This window comes from Micropterus dolomieu, linkage group LG08 (genome assembly GCF_021292245.1).
Source record: "Micropterus dolomieu isolate WLL.071019.BEF.003 ecotype Adirondacks linkage group LG08, ASM2129224v1, whole genome shotgun sequence".
NCBI lineage: Eukaryota > Metazoa > Chordata > Actinopteri > Centrarchiformes > Centrarchidae > Micropterus > Micropterus dolomieu.
In genome coordinates this window covers 15,388,097-15,394,420 of record NC_060157.1, presented here as the reverse complement: position 1 = coordinate 15,394,420, position 6,324 = coordinate 15,388,097, and the positions used below count along the sequence as shown (strand labels likewise).

The 6,324-nt window shown below is 37.1% G+C and overlaps 1 non-coding gene across 1 annotated transcript; it reads right to left on the bottom strand.

Annotated features, from left to right (window-relative positions):
- Positions 1-4,991: 4,991 nt before the first annotated feature.
- trnaa-ugc lies at positions 4,992-5,063 on the bottom strand. Its single transcript has one exon. It is a non-coding gene; the product is annotated as a tRNA-Ala (tRNA).
- Positions 5,064-6,324: the final 1,261 nt, after the last annotated feature.

Below are 6,324 nucleotides of genomic sequence, written 5' to 3'. Positions count from 1 at the left end.
AAAACGAGATGGCTGCCTCCCCTATCCCTCATACAAGCAATCCAAGCAGAAGCAGTCGAACTGCAAAAACCCTCATTGCACTAATATCTGCCTCACGAAATCGATAACATTTCTGTGGATGAAGAACATGACAGGGTTTACCTGGTGTCATCTGGATCCAACAGGAGCAAAGACCAATGCCAGTGAATCATGTTGCGATCAAATTAAAGTCACTCTGTGTTGAAAATGCACAGGTTTTCTTCAGTGTTCCTTTTGACCCTAAGAAAGACTGGTGTGCTATCAGCTTGGTCTTGTTTTTATTCATGCAACCTAAAGAACTAAGGCTTGTTATTCTTTTTTCCCCTCACAATTAAGCAGTTTCCTATCATTTAGGGCGCATATTTTCCTTCATTTTCCGACATCTGATATAGAAAATAAAAATCACAGTCATAGACTTTACTTGAACTGTCCATTGTAATAAGTACAACACAATTAGCATAAGATAATTTGTCCCTTTCAATCAGCTCTTTGAAGGTTGTGTTTTCAACGCAACATGAGGCAACTGACAGACATGTGAAGACTTTAATAAATGGCTGTGTTGTTTTATATTTTCAAGTGTAAAAGTCTCATTAATCATGACACCATGTGTAAAGCAATGCAAGAAACTGAAACTAAACAACTGTCTTGGGTGTACACACTAACAAAATGGCTTTGCAGCATTTTGTGCAATGGCAAATTTTGTTCCAGCAGATTGTATATTTTGTACAAAGATATGCAGATGAATATTGACAAGCAGTATTTAGATAATACTTAAAATAAGACAGGTAACAGTGTTGAAATAAAACAGATAATTCAACAAAATTGGCTTATTTATTCTCTGTTGTGTTTAGATGTAAGCATTGATTTTCTTTTCAAAAACCCAGTGGGGCTGAGACATTTATAATCCATTCTGTACTTTGGAACGCAGAACAATCAGCCGTTCACATTTCAACTCCTTGAAGTGGGAGAAAAGGGCAGTTCATATTTCATGCCTCTTTGCTGTGTCCATATTCCAGTTTGAATACAGAGGGGAAAAGGGGTGTGTACTGTCCTGTATGGTCCGATTCTGCAAGTGTAATAAACTGTCAAATGAACCTGTGCTTTTAATTCATCTATCACCACCAGATAATTACTAGCACATGATTATATATGACCAGAGCACAGCCACTGTTGCGTGATGGCCTAAAAAAACAATAGACACGACAACTGACAAACACACTCTCATATCTCTCTCAGATGGAAACATTTCCTATTTTTAAACAAGGTGGTGAAAGTTGATATTTACCCAGATATTTGCTTTTGTGTCACCAGTATAATTTTCTATGACTGACACACATTCACACTAAAACCTTCTATCGTTGCTAACAGAGATGGAATTTGCCCAGATGTGTGCATGCGGCTGTGTGTGTGTGTGTGTGTGTGTGTGTGTGTGTGTGTGTGTGTGTGTGTGTGTGGGTTTGCCTGCTCTGCTCTAACCTTATCTGGACAGCAGTCCAACCACAGGCATCCTTTGATGTAATATATGGCACATAAAGGTCATCTAATGGTTAGTTGTTTACATTCTGAGGAAACTTACACTCTTTTGGAGATTCCACATGAAGAGACAGAGAACTTGCAAAATTAGAGCTGAAAGCTTGAGACACACAAATCATATTTGTATGTTATAGGTTACTTTGGCCTTTTAAATATTTACTAATACATTTAGGTTTGCATAGTAATCTACAGTGCAGTTGTTAGTAATTGCCATATTTCATTTGCATAGCAGCTGTCAACAATCAGTTACTGATGGGATGTTTCTGTTTAGATTTCAAGCATAGTCAAAACTTTCCTGCAACTGTGTTGTGTTTTATTTTCATTTTGTTGTGGACTGGGTCTCTCGCTTATGTATGGGCTACGTGTTTTTATTCATTTAACTATTTCCAACACCATGTCTGGGAATGGTGACTCTTGCAACCCTGTAATGATATGAAGTCTTTCTTGTTGCCTAGTACCAATCCTTTAAAAACCCAATACAAACTTGAATGCCAAAATTTAAGTTGCAAACTGCTTCATTTGAGCCTTTATTTCAAACTTTTACTTTCAAAATATAAGTATGTATGTATGTGTATATAAGACATTAGAATAGAAACATTAAGAACAAGATTACAAAAATAAAATACCCATAATAATAAAATGGCAGACAATAAAGACATATTTGAAGTAAGACTGAATTAACTGAAAAATAATTCTTAAAAGTGTGTCTTGATTTTGGATTGAAACCCATCACTGTTATTCTTGCAGACAAGAATCCAAAGTTTGATAAGCCAACAAGCATTTTCTTGAAACATGTCTAAACCTGTCACCTGCGTAATGATTAATTTACTGTTTTCAGATATCTGTCAGGATCACTTTGGGTCAATAAAGTAACAAACTATGAAGTGGCGCCACCCACTGTTCACATTGTGGACTGATCTGCAGAGGGACTCATTTAAGGTGAACCACAAGGGGGCAGTCAAAGACCAATAATGACCATGTAGTTGGGGTTTCCAGGTCAGTGGTTAAATCAGAAGTCAGATACAGGGTCATCTCGATTGCACAAATATAAACCATGTTAGTAAGGGTGCAGAGATGACATTGTTTTAGAGGACTTTAGTTCATCCTGCAGAGTCACAATGTTTTGAATTCTTTTGTTTTTTTCGAAGAATTTATGTTTCCTTATACTTTCAAAGACAAGCCTTTCTTGGAAACCAGGGTATGTTTGTTAAAAAGCAAACCGAGACACATTTTGTACATTCTAGCAATGTGACCTGCAGCTAAAGCACAATCAGCTGTTGGAGCTTCATACTGCTGTGTCTGATGTTTCTCCGCCTCTTCCACCATCAGGAATGTTAGCTTGACACCTGGTGAATTGCTATGTGGCAATTATATCAAGGTGGTTTATTTAGGTCATAATGTGCAGACTAAATACAAGAAGTAAGCCCCAGAAGAACTTTAAGCAGCAATGGTCAATATCTCTAACTGGTTAACAGACTCAATTTTACACCTCAATGTCAGCAAAACTGCATGTATGTTTTGTAAAGTCTGACAAGAGAGATTCAGACCCAGTGGTTACAGTAGCAGGGAGAAGACTTTCAGTAGCACATGAGTTTAAATATTTAGGCATACTAATAGATTCACAACTCACATTCAAAACACAAGTTTAAAAAGATGTTGCAACAAAATAAAATTGACACATCTTAGACACATTTGGAACAATTTAACTATGAAGGCCTCAAAGCTGTACATCAGTGACATGAAACTGAGACAGCAAACCTCTGATTTAAACATCTTCACTGCAGACTGGGTTTCTTTGGCAGTTAATGGTTAAGAAAATGTGAACATAAAGATAGTTTATATGTTTAAAGAACACATTTAAAATAAATCCAGTTTTCAATTTTAAACTATTGTTTCATAGTATTTAAATAATTGGCAATGATACATATATGTTGTTTAAAAACAATAAATATAAATTACTTTTATGGTAAATGAATCATAACAGTTAAATGCTGTGTAAAGAATTTCATTTGGTCCATTTCATGCTGGAGTACTAAAAGATATAAGTGTGAGCAGGGGATCCAGTAGGAATTAAATTTTAGGGACAGGTTGACCAAACAGTTTTCAATCCAAAACATCCAACAAGAAAACCTGAGGGGATACAAAACTTTAAATGTGTAGGCTATCCCTTCAGTTGTCTTTGGAAGGATGTTTTAAAGGTCTATTACTGACACACATGACTGAGCCCTCTGACTCTGAAACACTGTGGCTGCACTACATGCTCTGGCCCTGGAGCCCCTGATTCTGAGCCACATACACCCATTGTCCATAGTGAAATGGATTAAAGACATCATTAAAAGAAACAAAATTCATTAGGGAAACAACTTGCATTTGAACAAAAAAGAAAATAAAACTAATGCAGTAATTCCATGATCATCTCCCAGGAACACTACACATCTGCATATGTAACCATGTGTATAAACATATATAGCTATAAATACAGCACACTGTATCTAAACATTTGAGCATGGACGCTTATTCTTGACCTTTGGGAACAGTATAATAAACCTTGCAAGACCTTTGAGCTTCAATTTTCTTGTTACATGTATTATATTTATTGAACTGTATAGCTTACAGTAAACTGCTCTCTACCACAGGTCTCTGTAGATTCAGAATCAGAACGAGCTTTATTGCCAAGTATTATTTTACACATACAAGGAATTTGCTTTGGTGATAAGGTGCTACATGTAGACAAACAGTTGACATAAAACCATTTTAAAATATAAAAATAGGCCCATGGAATAAAAAGATGCAAGTTATAAAAGAATAATAGAACTATGTGTAGAGATCTGCTTAAGACATTTAAATAATACATACAGCACAGAACTCTTTTTCCTTTATTTTCTTGTCTACAATGTTCATATTCATCCTCTTCTTCATTTTTTTGTCTCCATATTCAGTTTTAAATAACTTACTAATGCTTACATTGTAAGCTATTACTGCATTGTACATTCTTTTGCTATTTGATTTCTTTCTCCCGTTTTGTTTATAGTTTTTCTTTTATAATGTTCCTATATTTTTAAGTATATTTAAAATATTTATTTATATTTATTAATAATTGCACAATTCACAGATATAAGGCAGATATTAAGCAAATTATTTAATATTTAACAAATGTAAAACGAAAACCGAATCTATCTAAAACGTGGCAAATCAATCTAAAACTTGTAAAGAAAAACAATAATCAATATGAATAAAATTAAATAAAATGCAACTTGTTTAGAGAACAATAAAACAATATTGTTGCACAGAAATCGATTTAGAGCTGAGATGGAAGTTTTATCTATGGCAATCGGCGGAGTTAACATAAATGATTACTACAACTACCGTGAAGCTTTCGCAGACGATAGACTGTGTCAGCTACAAAGCTACACTTCACAACTTGAGAAAAATTAAAGTAGTGGAGATGCCGGGGATTGAACCCGGGGCCTCATACATGCAAAGCATGCGCTCTACCACTGAGCTACATCCCCTACAGGAAATAGATAGAATAACTAGGTCTATATAGAAGTAAGCAGGTCTACACGGACGCGATATTATTACATGATTTAAACTCTGTAAAGTGAGATGACAGATGAGCAGGATATTTTTGTTCTGACTGAAGTCGCATTATGTAATTTCAGGTCACAACTTCATCCTGGTTTCAACCCAGCGCTGTGTACAGTATTTATTTCGGTGTGCGTGTGTGTCTGCAGCCTGTGTGCTAAATTAAGAAATGACATTTATTGAATGAGTAAAAAAACAAAAACAAAGTGCGCTAGCTGAAAAGACTGTACTGTTTATAGTGGTGGTTTGTAAACACAAGAGCTGAATTGACGTCAGGCTGAATGAAGGAGGAAAAAGCTGTTGTGTTTGTTGCTAAATTTTCTTTGATTTTATGCTTGCTCTGCGCTATTTTTAGCCTACAGGTCATATTTTGGTTTCAGTTAAGGGACACATCTGAGCAAGGGGCTCATCTTATTCCCACGCTAGTGGAGGGGAATGATAAATTGGTGGGTGTTAGGATGAGGACAAATGTCATAAAAGACAGACAATGAACCTACAACACAATATTCACCTACTGCACATTCCTTTGGGGAATTTAAAATAGTTCCCTCAATATGTTTCATCCTCCTGAATGAGGTCCCGTCATCCTCCTCTGGACAGCACAGCCTGACCTCACTTATGCTGTGTTTATCTGCACACTCCTGCCAAGGACACCACTTCCCGGCCCTGTTTGCTTAAGCCTTGTAGGGACAGACAGACTCATCATGGGATGCACGCATGGCATGAGGGCATTAGGAGGACTGAAGAAGAGGATAGGAGGGGAGGTAGGAGATAAAGAGTGAGAGACTTAACACCTTCCCAGCCTCTACTGGCCCTCAGTCTGCAGAATGAAATGCACAAGCCTGCAGAGGGGTTCTCCCAAAAGGAGGGAGAACTTCAGGTTGATACCAACTCTGTTGTTGTATGAATTCCGATTGGTGACAGGAACCCACCACGTTGAGCCTGTGCTGAGTAAGGAACAGTAGACAAGTGTTATGTGTGTGGAGTGGGCGGGTGGGGTGGTATCTTTGGACTGTCGAGTGCTTTTGAGGGCAGCATGTACAGACAGGCTGTATGCAACATGAGACGCAGAAAGAAATTCTTTATCTGAGGCCACAGAACTCCAGACGTTACCATGGACAGTACTACAAGGGGACTGCGTATTAATGTGAAAGTAATCATTAGGCAGAAAACCAGGCTGCCAAGTTC